We start from the raw sequence: 13,198 nt of genomic DNA on the forward strand, positions 1-13,198 counted from the left end.
TTATTAATGCCTGGGTCTGAAATGCCTGGAAAAGTCCTTTTTCCAAAAAGCAACACAGAGAAAATCTCTCAGGTTGTTTGGGTTCCTCAGATCAGTTAGGGAACATCCTTCTTCCATTACTTTAATGTATGGGGAGGGAGTTTCAGCCTTTCTCTTTCACAGTGCAAAACATTCCCTCCCTGGCTAATGTTCTTCAAAAGCTGGGTGTCTAAAGCTCCTCCTTGTGCCACTTCTGAGTTTGCTGCTAGCTGTAAATTGACGTTTACCACAGATGGCCAGGAGTCTCTGATGTAGAATGAAATAAATCCAGGCCTTGGGAGCAAAAAGGGCTTTCAAAAAGGCATAGCCACAACTGTGAGCAGGTTTCAGCATGCTCCTCTTTGGCTTCTGTTATTGTCTGTTAGGGGTTTTTTCCTTTATCCCCCCAGAATCCCTGTCACCACCTGTGCTATATATGCCAGGAGGGCAAGCGTGGAGCCTTTACCCAGTGTCAGCATGCTCCTTGAAGCCAGGTGCCACCCAAAGCACAAGTACAGCTTATGCATCATGCAGGCCTTTGTTCCTCAGGATCATCTCAGAGTAAGCCTGACAAAAGGGATTGCTCCCTGCAAGAGCCAAACTCAGAACCTGGAACAGACAAAGCCCTTGTCCTGCTTGCTGAAGGCCACAGCTGTAATCTGACAAGGGATTGCTTGGGTTTGGGGTTTTTGTCTTTTTACTTCCTCTTTCCTCTCCTCCTTCTCCTTCTCCTTCTCCTTCTCCTTCTCCTTCTCCTTCTCCTTCTCCTTCTCCTTCTCCTTCTCCTTCTCCTTCTCCTTCTCCTTCTCCTTCTCCTTCTCCTTCTCCTTCTTCTTCCCTTTCCCTTCTCCTTCTTTCCATTTCTCATTCTCCTTTTTATTTGCCACCAGGTGCCTTTGCCATTATTCATCAGCCAGATTCCCCATCCCCAGCATCATGCTGTGAACTCAAGGTCAGCAAAGCCATCATTCAGACACCACTCTTCATCTTACCCTGATTCAGAGCAAAATTAGGAGGAATTCTTGACAAGGTCTGCAAGTGCACATCACTCCTGCTACAAAGAAGGGAGTAAATATGCAGCTGGATGACACACAGCATATCAGCTCTTGCAGAATCCAACTGGCAGAGCGAGCAGCCCCTTGTTATGCAAAAGCCTTGTTTGTAAACAGTGTTCTGCCTTTAAATTGATTTTAATGCTTTTGCCTTGGAGAGCTTGCACGCTTATTTTCCCAGCATAAACCCACTGCAAGTGCCATCTGGTGGCAAAAGTAAATTAAATCTGCACGAAATGCTCTCTGGAATTACAAAGGGGTAAATTTCCAACAGGACGCAAAGGGATTTAAGCAGGAAACGCTCAAGAGCCTGTGTTATAAAACCTGAATCACTCCAGGCTGGGGAAAACACACAGAATCACAGAACCATAGAGCCAGAGAACCACAGAGCCACAGAATCAAGGAATTGTTTTGCTTGGAAAAGATATCCAAGATCAAGTCCAACCATCAACCCAAAACCACCATGGCCACTAAACCATGTCCCCAAGTGCCATGGCCACAGGTTTCTTGAACACCTCCAGGGATGGGGACTCCACCATCTCCCTGGGCAGCCTCTTCCAATCCCTGACCACTCTTGCAGCAAAGAAATTGTTCCTAATCTCCAAGCTAACCCTGCCCTGGCACAATTTCAGACCTTGTCTCTTGTCCTATAACATGATATCAGAGAGAAGATAACAGCCCCATAGAATTAATTTGGCTGGAAGAGTCCCTTAAGATCATGGAGTCCAACCATTCCCTAACGCTACCAAGGCTGGGGCTGAACCATGGCCCTCAGCACCACAGCTCTGCCTCTTTCAAACACCTCCAAGGATGAGGATTCAACCACCTCTCTGGGCAGCCTGTGCCAGGCTTTGAGAACCCTTGCAGGGAAGAAGTTTCTTGTAATGTCCAACCTAAACCTGCCCTGGTGCAACTTGAGGCCATTTCCTCTTGTCCTGTCAGGGAGAAGAGACCAACCCCTACCTGGCTCCAACCTCCTTTCAGGGAGGAGTGAGAAGGTCTCCCCTAAATAATTTTTAATTCAGAAAGCCAAAAATCTTCCAAAGACAGGACAACTCAGAGGGAAAATATAACTTAGTCCATGACTGATTGTCACACTGAGATCAGTATCATCTTAGTACAGATACTAGAGTGCAATACCGCTCAACTGCATCCAAAAGAAAACAAAAGAACCCAAATAAACCACAAACAGATTAAACTTTTATTCTTTCCTGCCCATGTACCTGAGCTGCCTCTATTCAGGACTATTTTTTTTTAACGGAACAAACTTGAATATAAAAAGTTCCATCTAAACATGAGGAGAAACTTGTTTGGTGTGAGGGTGCTGGAGCCCTGGAGCAGGCTGCCCAGAGAGGTTGTGGAGTCTCCTCTGGAGAGCTTCTAACCCCACCTGGATGTGTTCCTGTGTGACCTGCCCTGGGTGACCCTGCTTGGGCAGTGGGGTTGGACTGAGTGATCTCCAGAGGTCCCTTCCAACTTCTACCTTTGATTCTGTGATTCTGTGAACGCCCAGAGCCTTCTTTTAGGGGAGAAGCATTTCTGCCTTGCTGAAGGGAGCAGAGAGTGCTGCAGTGCAGCTGCTCAGCACTGTGCACAGCCTGCTCTGATATTCATGAGGTGTCAATGACACCCCAAACCTTCTGGGTTTGGAGGCATGGCTCTAACAGATTTTATGCTTCAACTGACATCTATGCAAAGGGGAAAAAATCCTCTGCGAGAACGATTTGAGATTCATCTTCTCCAGGCAAATTCAGGACTTCCTCTCCTGGGAAGGCTTCTGTGGGGTGTTTTGGTCCATGTGTAGGCACAGCTGGAAATGGGGTTCTGTCCAGCCACGCATATTTTGGCCAGCATCACCCATATGGACCTTAAACACAGGTTCCATCTTCTTTTCTTAGGATGCAAGGACAGGCTCAGCCCTGGGTAGACATCTGCTGTGTGGCAGTGCTACCTCTGCTATGAAACCCTTCTGAGAAGAGAGGATGGAATAATGAGGGGGATTTGCTTTCCAGCCTTGTCTCGGGATGGCAGCCCCTGAAGCAGAGCTGCTGACTGAGAAGCAGTGCTTGGTGTTGGGTTACAGCTCTCCCGAGGAGCTGCTTGAACGCCTCTGAAACACTCCACTGATAGGTAAAGCCCACACAAATAATCCCAGCAAAGCATGGGACTTCAGGTCACTAATTTATGCCCCTGGTTTTGAACTGGAAAGGTCTGGAAATGTTATAGTCATAAGAATCACCATTAACCAGATTTCATCAGGAAAGTGGCTGCTGATCACAGAAGTGACAGAATCCCAGCATGGTGGGGAGTGGAAGGGACCTCTGGGGATCATCCAGTCCAACCCCCCTGCTAAAGCAGGGCACCCACAGCAGCTTGCCCAGAAGCACAATGGCCAGGAGGGGTTTGAAAGCTCTCCAGAGAAGGAGGCTCCACAACCTCTCTGGCCAGCCTGCTCCAGGGCTCCAGCACCCTCACAGCAAAGAAGTTTCTCCTCCTGCTCAGGTGGAACATCCTTGGTTCCAGTTTGTGCCCATTGCCCCTTGTCCTGTGGCTGGGCACCCCTGCCAAGAGTCTGGCCCCAGCCTCTTGCCCCCCACCCTTTAGCTCTTGCTGAGCACTCATCAGATCCCCTCTAGGGCTGCTCTTCTCCAGGCTCAACAGCCCCAGGGCTCTCAGCCTTTCCTTGTCAGGAGATGCTCCAAGAGCTGGGCACACCTAGCTGTGTGTCTCTGCCACGTTTCTGTCCCTGCACTGAATCTGTGTGCAAGCCAAGTTGGTCTTTGTGTGTTTGCAGTGCTGACTCAAGACGTGCAACATTTCCTGCTGTTGTGCCAGTGCCAGAACAGGGACAATCAACCTCCCACCAGTCTGTGGGTGCCCCTGGGCCCCTCTGGGTGCTGAGTTCTTCAGACAGCATACAGCTTGTGTATAGGGGCTCTGTGGCTGACCCTACTCCTAAGGTGACTTTCTGCAGTGTGATACCAAGCTGTCTGCAAAGGTGGCTCAGTGCATTGGTGTCTGACCCAAAGACATCAAAGGAAACAAGAGAAAAGTGACCTCTAGCATTTGGTGCAAAAGTAGGAGTGCAGCCTCTTTCTTCCTGATGTACTTTTAAGGTTTCAGTACAGCCAAAAAAAAAGGATTGGCCATGGACAAGTGTGAAGTAAAGGACAAAGAAAGAATCTGTGTGAAGGGTCAGAAACCCATCCTAAATAAAGCTGCTTTCTGCTGCTGAAACAACACCAAGGGATGAAGTCATCAGTAGATGCCAGCAACAATTGCCTGTTGTGCTGCTCTGTGAATCACCCTGCACTAACCTGTAATTTTCCCATGCCCAATGCCCAATTTCAAAGCAAGGATAAGTGAGAGGGAGGAGAGCACTTTAGTTGAATCATTCACATACTTAAGTGTCAACAGGTGCTGTCAAGCAAAAAGAGCATGAATCAGCCACATCTCAGAGCTCCTTTTGAGCTTCTTGTGGAATGGAATCACAGAATGATTTGTGTTGGAAGGGACCTTTAAGATCATCCAGTTCCAACCCCCTGCCATGGGTAGGAACACCTCCCACTAGACCAGCTTGCTCAAGGCCTCATCCAGCCTGGCCTTGAACACTTTCAAGGAGGGAGCATTCACAACTTCCCCTCCCTAGAAGTGTTCAAGGCCAGGTTGGAAGTGGCTTTCAATAAGCTGTTGTATGGAATAACCCATCCAGAAAACATCCAACAGCCTTTCCAGCTCAGCTCACCATCCCCTGGTACCACTGCCTTAGTCAAAGAGGGCAAACTGTTCAGAGGGCACTCAGGCTGGCAAGCAATCTGCTCAAAGGCCACCATCTCAGCACAGGGCTCAGTTTTGGGGGCCCTCACTACTAGAAGGACACTGAGGGGCTGGGGCATGCCCAGAGAAGGGCAGTGAAGCGGGTGAGGGAACTGGGGTTGTTAAGCTTGAAGAAAAAGAGGCTGAGCACCAGACTTGGTAAAGTTTAGAGAATGGTTGGACTTGATAATCTTAAAAGTCCTTTTCCAACTGAAACAATTCTGTGACTGTGTGATCTCCCTGCTGAAAACGCAGCCTGAGCCAGGGAGGGCGCAGGGAGGTGACATGTGGCACTGTAATCCATCACACTCCAACTGCAGCACCTAGGGAGCCTGGCTGTACAGCTCCAGCAACTCAAATCCCAATGCCATCATTGCTCTAGCCACCTGTAATCACTGGTGTGAGGGCTGAGGCTGAGGAGGATGGCCTGGGAGTGAGTTTGGGCCACAGTTCGTAGAATCATAGAATCAGTCAGGGTTGGAAGGGACCTCAAGGCTCAGCCAGTTCCAACCCCCCTGCCATGGGCAGGGACACCTCACACTACAGCAGGTTGCTCACAGCCACATCCAGCCTGGCTGCAAACACCTCCAGGGCTGGGGCCTCAACCACCTCCCTGGGCAACCCATTCCAGGCTCTCACCACTCTCATGGGGAAGAACTTCTTCCTCACATCCAGCCTGAATCTTCCCACTTCCAGGTTTATTCCATTCCCCCCAGTCCTATCACTACCTGATATCCTAAAAAGTCCCTCCCCAGCTTTCTTGTAGCCCCCTTCAGATACTGCAAGGCCACAATAAGGTCACCTCAGAGACTTCTCTTCTCCACACTGAACAGCCCCAACTCTGAAAGTGTGACCCAGGAGCCAGCAGTGGCACTTGGAGCCATCTCAGCTTGGCCACAGAACAAAATGGCTCAGGAGAGAAGTGGCAAGGATTTGAAAGAGAAGCATTAAGAAGCACTGTAGGCTCATTTTATTTTAGTACAAGAAATACTTGAGGTGCTTGAGTGTGTCTAAAGAAGGGCAAAGAAGCTGGTGAATTTAATATAAAAAAAATCCTCTGCCCAAAACTTACCATTGCAGTTCTCACTGCAAGAAGGATACCAAGGGGCTGGAGTGGGTCCAGAGAAGGGCAACAAAGCTGGGGAAGGGTCTGGAGAACAGAGCTGGGGGGAGCAGCTGAAGTGTTTAGTCTGGAGAAGAGGAGGCTGAGGGGAGACCTCATTGCTCTCTACAGCTCCCTGAAAGGAGGTTGGAGCCAGGTGGGGGTTGGTCTCTGCTCCCTAGTAACAAGTGATAGAACAAGAGGCAAAAGCCTCACGTTGCACCAGGGGAGGTTTAGGCTGGATATGAGGAACAATTTCTTCCTCAAAAGGGTCATCAAGCTCTGGACCAGGCTGCCAGGGCAGTGGTGGAGTCTCCATCCCTGGAGGGGTTTCAAAGCTCTGTAGATGTGGTGCTGAGGGCCATGGTTTAGTAGTAGGCAGTGATAGGTTCATGGTTGGACTTGAAGATCTTGAATGTCTTTTCCAGCCTAAATGATTCTATGATTCTAATTCTGTCAGTAGGCTGAGGAAACATCTTCAAAGTCTCCCTTGGCTGTCTGTGTCCCTGTGAGATGGAGCTCATTATGCAGGTCTGTTGTGCTGTGAGAGGAAAAGAGCATCACAGGATCACAGGCTCACAGGATGTTAGGGGTTGGAAGGGATCTCTGGAGATCTTCTACTCCAACCCCCTGCCAGAGCAGGACCAGAGAATCCAGCACAGGTCACACAGGAACACATCCAGACAGGGCTGCAAAGGCTCCAGAGAAGGAGACTCCACAACCTCTCTGGGCAGCCTGCTCCAGGGCTCTGGGACCCTCACACTCAAGAAGTTCTTCCTCCTGTTGAGGTGGAACCTCCTGTGCTGCAGTTTCCATCCATTGCCCCTTGGCCTATCCCAGGTGGAACTGAGAAGAGCAGAGGCTGTCCCTGTCCCCTCCCTCCTGACCCCCAGCCCTCAGATATTTATAAACATTTATTAAATCCCTTCTCGTCTTCTCTGCAGACTCAAAAGCCCCAGGGCTCTCAGCATCAGGGAACAGGAAGCTGACAGAGCTGTCCTGTGTTCGAGACCAGGGCGGATGAGGCCTTGAGCAGCTCAGTCTATTTGAGAGGTGTCCCTGCCCATGGCAGGGAGGTTAGAGCAGATGATCCCTAAGGTCCCTTCCAACCTGAGCCATTCTGTGATTCTCATGTGAACACCTGTGAGCAGTAAGCCAGAGCAATAATGTTGAGGGGTGGAGAGCAGGCAGGAGTGGGGTCTCCACAGCAGAGAAAACAATAAGGCACAAGTATCAGGACAACAGAAGGAAATCTCAGTACAGTCCATTGAGGTTTTCTCCAGGAACTTGAAAGTTTTCTCAGGAACTTCTGATCTGACATCCCACCAGACCCCTGAAGCACAAACCTGTCCTTCTGGAAAAAGAGTTGAGTGGCTCCACCATCTCTGTTCATTTCCCACTTTTAGCATCATAAAATTGTTTTAGTTGGAAGAGACCTTGCAAAGTCCAACCATGAGCCCAGCACTGCCAGCTCACCACTAAACCATGGCCCTCAGCACCACAGCTACACAGTTTTGAAACCTCTTCAGGGATGGGGACTCCACCACTGCCCTGGGCAGCCTGGGCCAGGCCTTTACAACCATTTCAGAGAAAAAAGTTGTTCCTCATGTCCAACTTAAACCTGCCTGGTGCAACCTGAGGTCCTTTCCTCTCATCCTGTCACTTGTTACTTGGGGTAAGAGACCAACCCCCGCCTGGCTCCAGCCTCCTTTCAGGGAGCTGTAGAGAGCAATGAGGTCTCCCCTGAGCCTCCTCTTTTCCAGACTGAACAACTCCAGGTCCCTCAGTCACTTCTCACAAGCTTTGTGCTCCAGGACACCCCCAGACAGAAGCACACAATGAGGATTCTTGTGTCCATGCACTGTTTGCTGCAGCTTCTCATAGACAAAGAACTGCTGCTGTGTTTCTTTAGCACTCAGGAAGGGCTTTGGTGGGCACACCAAGACCCCAAGGCTACATGTGCCACAGAGCCTGGGTGAGAACTTCAGCAAACCATGTGTGGAGACAGGGGGAACCCATTTCTGGTGCCTGATAGCTGGCAGCTAAGGAGCTGTCTCCTTCCAGCACCTGTGTGAAGAACTCACATTTGCTGTTTTTTCCCAGCTCTCATCTACTGTTAGGAGGGACACTGCATCAATTAGCTCTGAAGTAGCTCCCTGGGACTACTTTAACTGCAGAGCAGAACTGTTGATACAGAGCTTAACAACCACATCTGTCCAGATACCTCCAGAGCACATTTAAGACTGATTAAAGTCTATGGATCTAAGTTACTTCTCCTTCTGCTGCCTCTTTTTGTCTTCAGTATCTGAAAATCTCCAAACCCTCACAAAACAACACTGGTCTGTACTTCCAGGGAGCAGAGCTTGGGTTTAATACAACATTGTGGTCCTGTAAGTTCAGCCTCTGTGGGTGCTGATCCTAGGAGAGTCAGTGATCTTGTCCTGCAGTGATTGCCTCAAGACATAAGGACACTGACAGCAGTAGCGAAACAATATTCAGTCAGGATTCATCAGAGATCCACAGAATGGTAGGGTTGGAAGGGACCTCTGGAGAGTGTCCAGTCCAACCCCCTTGCCAAAGCAGGGTCACCTAGGGCAGGTTACACAAGAACATGTCCAGAAGGGTCTGAAAAGTCTCCAGAGAAGGAGGCTCCACAACCTCTCTGAGCAGCCTGCCCCAGGGTTCTTCCAGCACCCTCACAACAAAAAGGTTGCTCCTTATGTCGAGGTGGAACATCCTGGGTTGCAGTTTGTGCCCACTGTCTGATCACAGGACACCACTGAAATGAGCCAGGTCTCTTCTTCTTGATACCCACCCTTCAGATATTTGTAGATATTAACAAGATCTCCTCTCAGCCTTCTCTTCTCCAGACTAAACAGCCCCAGGGCTCTCAGTCTTCCTTCATAGCAGAGATGTTCCAGCCCCCCCATCATCCTCATAGCCTCTGTTGGACTCTCTCTCTACTATATCCCTATCCTTCTTGAACTGGGGAACCCAAAATTGGACCCAGTACTCCAGGTGTAGTCTTACCAGGGCAGAGTAGAGGAGCAGAAGAACCTCCCTAGACCTGCTGGCCACACTCTTCTTAATGCACACCAGCAGACCATTGACCTTCTTGGCACACTGGTGTCCCATGCATAACTTGCTTTCCACCAGCACTCCAAGGTCCTTCTCCATGAAGCTGTTTTCCAGCAGGACAACCCTTAGTCTGTACTGGTGCCTGGTGCTGTTCCTCCCCAGGTGCAGGACTCTACACTCACTCTTGTGGAACCTCATAAGGTTCCTTTTTGCCCAACTCTGCAGCCTGTCCTGGGCTCTCTGGATGGCAGCACAGGCTGATGGGGTAGCAGCCAACCCTCCCACTTTGGCATCATCAGCAAACTTGCTGAGGGTCCACTCTGTCCCTTCATCCAGGTGGTTTTTGCTTGACTTCAGGCAGCAGTTGTGGCTCTGTAAGGAGCAAGTGCCCTTCTAAACTGCCTTCCAAATAACAGGGCAGAGCAAAACTGCTCAGCTCTGCTCTCAACAGCGTAAGCTGACCTTGCCCTCTGCTCTCCACCCTCCATGTGTGCTCTGGGGATGAATTGTGATGTCCAGAGCAACTGCAGGTGCATTTTAAATGGGCTCCTAATTCTGACTGTGAAATCATCTCTCTAAGAGCTCTCACACCTTTTTAAAAGCATGAAACTGTGATTTTGTGCAGAAGAAACACTTCCTCTGCCTGCTGTGATGGCTTGGGGTGGGAATAGATCTTGTTTACATGTGTTAGCAGGTGGAAAATGGGGGATTCTGGAAGTCCTGACATTAGTGTGTATGGTAAGAATGAGTCACTGGGTCTGCTTCACCACTGGCACAGGCAATCATAGAATCAAAGAATGCTTTGGGTTGGAAGGGACCTTAAAGCTCATCCAGTTCCAACCCCCTTCCAAGAGCAGGGACACCTCCCACCAGCCCAGGTTCCTCCAGGCCCCATCCAACCTGGCCTTGAACACCTCCAGGGAGGAGACATCCACAGCCTCCCTGGGCAACCTGTTCCAGTGTCTCCCCACCCTCACTGGAAAGAATTTCTTCCCCATCTCCAGTCTCAGTCTCCCCTCTCCCAGCTCAAAGCCATTGTCCCTCATCCTGTCACTCCCAGCCCTTGTCAGAAGTCCCTCCCCAGCTCTCCTGTAGCCCCTTCAGGCACTGGAAGGCTGCTCTAAGGTCTACCTGGAGCTTTCTCTTCTCCAGGCAGAACAGCCCCAACTCTCACAACCTGTTCCCACAGGGGAGGTTCTCCATCCTCTAATCATCTTTATGGCCTCCTCTGGACCCGCTCCAATGGTTCCGTATCCTTCTTGTGCTGAAGCTAAAGGTGGTGTAGCACTTTGCAGCTTGATACAGTAAGGTGAAAAATCTTTTCACCCAAAGAGCCTTCCTTAGCACTTCAGCAAGGCAGCAAACCTTGAACAATCTGTGCTTCTTCAGCTGATATTCTGGAGGGCTCCAGCGTGACAGAAAATGCTAATTCAATGGCTCAGAGCAGGCTCACGTTGCTCGTGTAACAGGCTTTTGAAAATGCAATTTAACATAATGGAAATTTCCTAGAAAGGTTGATATTAATTTGCAAAATAAATGATGATCATCCATTTAAATTAAACCCACAGCAGTCCATTCATCAGCACATAATGCAAACTTCTCTTCTGCAGACAGACACCATCATTTATAGAGCACAAAGCCAGCCGGCAGCCTGAGAGCTGTGCAGCAGCAGCACCACTGCTGCCTTAGCTAGGGAAATGCCAACTGATTAAAATGTTCTCATGGCTCATAAAGTGCCTGAGAGGGGGCTCTGCCAGCCTTAGAATAATGTGGTGTGTCTGAGAGGGGGCTCTGCCAGCCTTGGAATAATGTGGTGTGTCTGAGAGGGGGCTCTGCCAGCCTTGGAATAATGTGGTGTGCCTGAGAGGGGGCTCTGCCAGCCTTGGAATAATGTGGTGTGCCTGAGAGGGGGCTCTGCCAGTCTTGGAATAATGTGGTGTGTCTGAGAGGGGGCTCTGCCAGCCTTGGAATAATGTGGTGTGTCTGAGAGGGGGCTCTGCCAGTCTTGGAATAATGTGGTGTGCCTGAGAGGGGGCTCTGCCAGTCTTGGAATAATGTGGTGTGTCTGAGAGGGGGCTCTGCCAGTCTTGGAATAATGTGGTGTGCCTGAGAGGGGGCTCTGCCAGCCTTGGAATAATGTGGTGTGCCTGAGAGGGGGCAACAGGAAGATACTTAGAAGAGATGAGAGAGAAGCAGAGAACCACAGTGGTTGGGAATGAGCCTTTAAGATCATCAAGTCCAACTATTCCCTAATTCTGCTGAGTCTGGGGCTAAACCATGACCTTCAGCATTACAGCTCTGCCTCTTTCAAACACCTCCAGGGATGGGGATCCAAACACCTCCCTGGGCAGCCTGTGCCAGGCTTTGAGAACCCTTTAAAGGATGAAGTTTCTTCCAATGTCCAACCTAAACCTGCCCTGATGCAACTTGAGGCCATTTCCTCTCATCCTGTCACTTGTTATTAGGGAGCAGAGACCAACGCCCATTTCTCTCCAGCCTCCTCTCAGAGAGCTGTAGAGAGCAATGAGGTCTCCCCTCAGCCTCCTCTTCTTCACACTAAACACCCCCAGTTCCCTCAGCTGCTCCTCCCCAGCTCTCTTCTCCAGACCCTTCAGCAGCTGCTTTGCCCTTGTCTGGACCTGCTCCCACACCTCAATGTCCTTCTTGGAGTGAGGGCTGTGTGACAGAAACAAACCCTGAGCCTCTCTAAGAGCACAAAGGTTCTTGATGGTTCAGAGAGGAGCAGTGCAGGGCTCAGCACCTGACCTGGTTGTCAATGGCAGGTATTAGCATGTGCCAAATGAATTTCATTTACAGCCACAGCTGGGAGCAAAAAACTCTACAGCACTTTGGGCTGTTCAAACCAGCGCCTGAGTTGTGAGGCAGCAAAGCCATTAATTATGCATTGATTTTAGCAGGCATGTTTGCTCAAATAGTGCACAACTGTGGATTTTTTCCCCCCTGTTCTAAAGCATCTGTTGAATATTTACACCCAGCTTCTGAATAGAAGCTCATTTGTTTCTTCTTGGCTTGAAGCACAGGCAGAGAAGTTAACATCTGTTTGCAAAAGGCCACACAATCAGAGTGTAGCCTGCAGAGTACATTTGGTTACAAGGAGGCCTGAGGGAGAGAAGATGCCTTGCCTGGTTGCAATCAGACAAGCACTGCTGGGGCCACACCTTCAGTACTGGGTTCAGTTTTAGGGCCCTCACTATGAGAAAGGCATTGAGGTCTTGGCTGTTAAAGGTCTTTTCCAACTCAAAAGATTCTCAGAATCATAACTGAACTGCATCCAGTTCTGGTGTCCCCAGCAGGAGAAGGACACAGAGCTGCTGGAGAGAGTCCAGAGGAGGCCACAAAGATGCTCCAAGGGCTGGAGCAGCTCCCAGGCTGAGGGAGCTGGGGGTGTGCAGCCTGGAGAGGAGAAGACTCCAGGGGGGCCTCAGAGCTGCCTGAAGGTTGCAGAAGAACTTTTCACCAGGGTGTCTGGAGACAGGACAAGGGGGAATGGTTTGAAGCTGAGGCAGAGCAGGGTTAGACTGGAGCTGAGGAAGAAGTTCTTCAGTGTGAGGGTGGTGAGACTCTGGAACAGGCTGCCCAGGGAGGCTGTGGCTGCCTCCTCCCCAGTGGTGTGCAAGGCCAGGCTGGATGAGGCCTTGACCAACCAAGTGTAGTTGAGAGGTGTCCCTGCCCATGGCAGGGAGGTTGGAGTAGATGACCTCTGAGGTCCCTTCCAACCCGAGCCATTCTGTAATTCCATGATCCTATGGTAAGTATTGTATCCTATTGTAGAAGAAAATCAAGAGAAAGAAGGTATTATCCAACCCCTAACAGCCAAAATGGCCTTCAAGTGTCCCTTCCAACCAGATGCCTTCTATGATTCTAGGATCCTATGTGTCTTTTCATTCATAAATGACTCCTTAGTATCAGCAACAAACCAAGAGGAAATGGCCTGAAATTGTGCCAGGGTAGGTTAGGTTGGAGATTAGAAAAAAAATCTTTGCTGAAGGGGGGTCAGGGATTGGAACAGGCTTCCCAGGGAGGTGGTGGAGTCACCATCCCTGGAGGTGTTCAGGAAATGTGTGGCCGTGGCACTTGGGGACATGGTTTAGTGGCTGGGGTGGCGTTGGGT

This window comes from Indicator indicator, chromosome 15 (assembly GCF_027791375.1).
Source record: "Indicator indicator isolate 239-I01 chromosome 15, UM_Iind_1.1, whole genome shotgun sequence".
Taxonomy (NCBI): Eukaryota; Metazoa; Chordata; class Aves; order Piciformes; family Indicatoridae; genus Indicator; species Indicator indicator.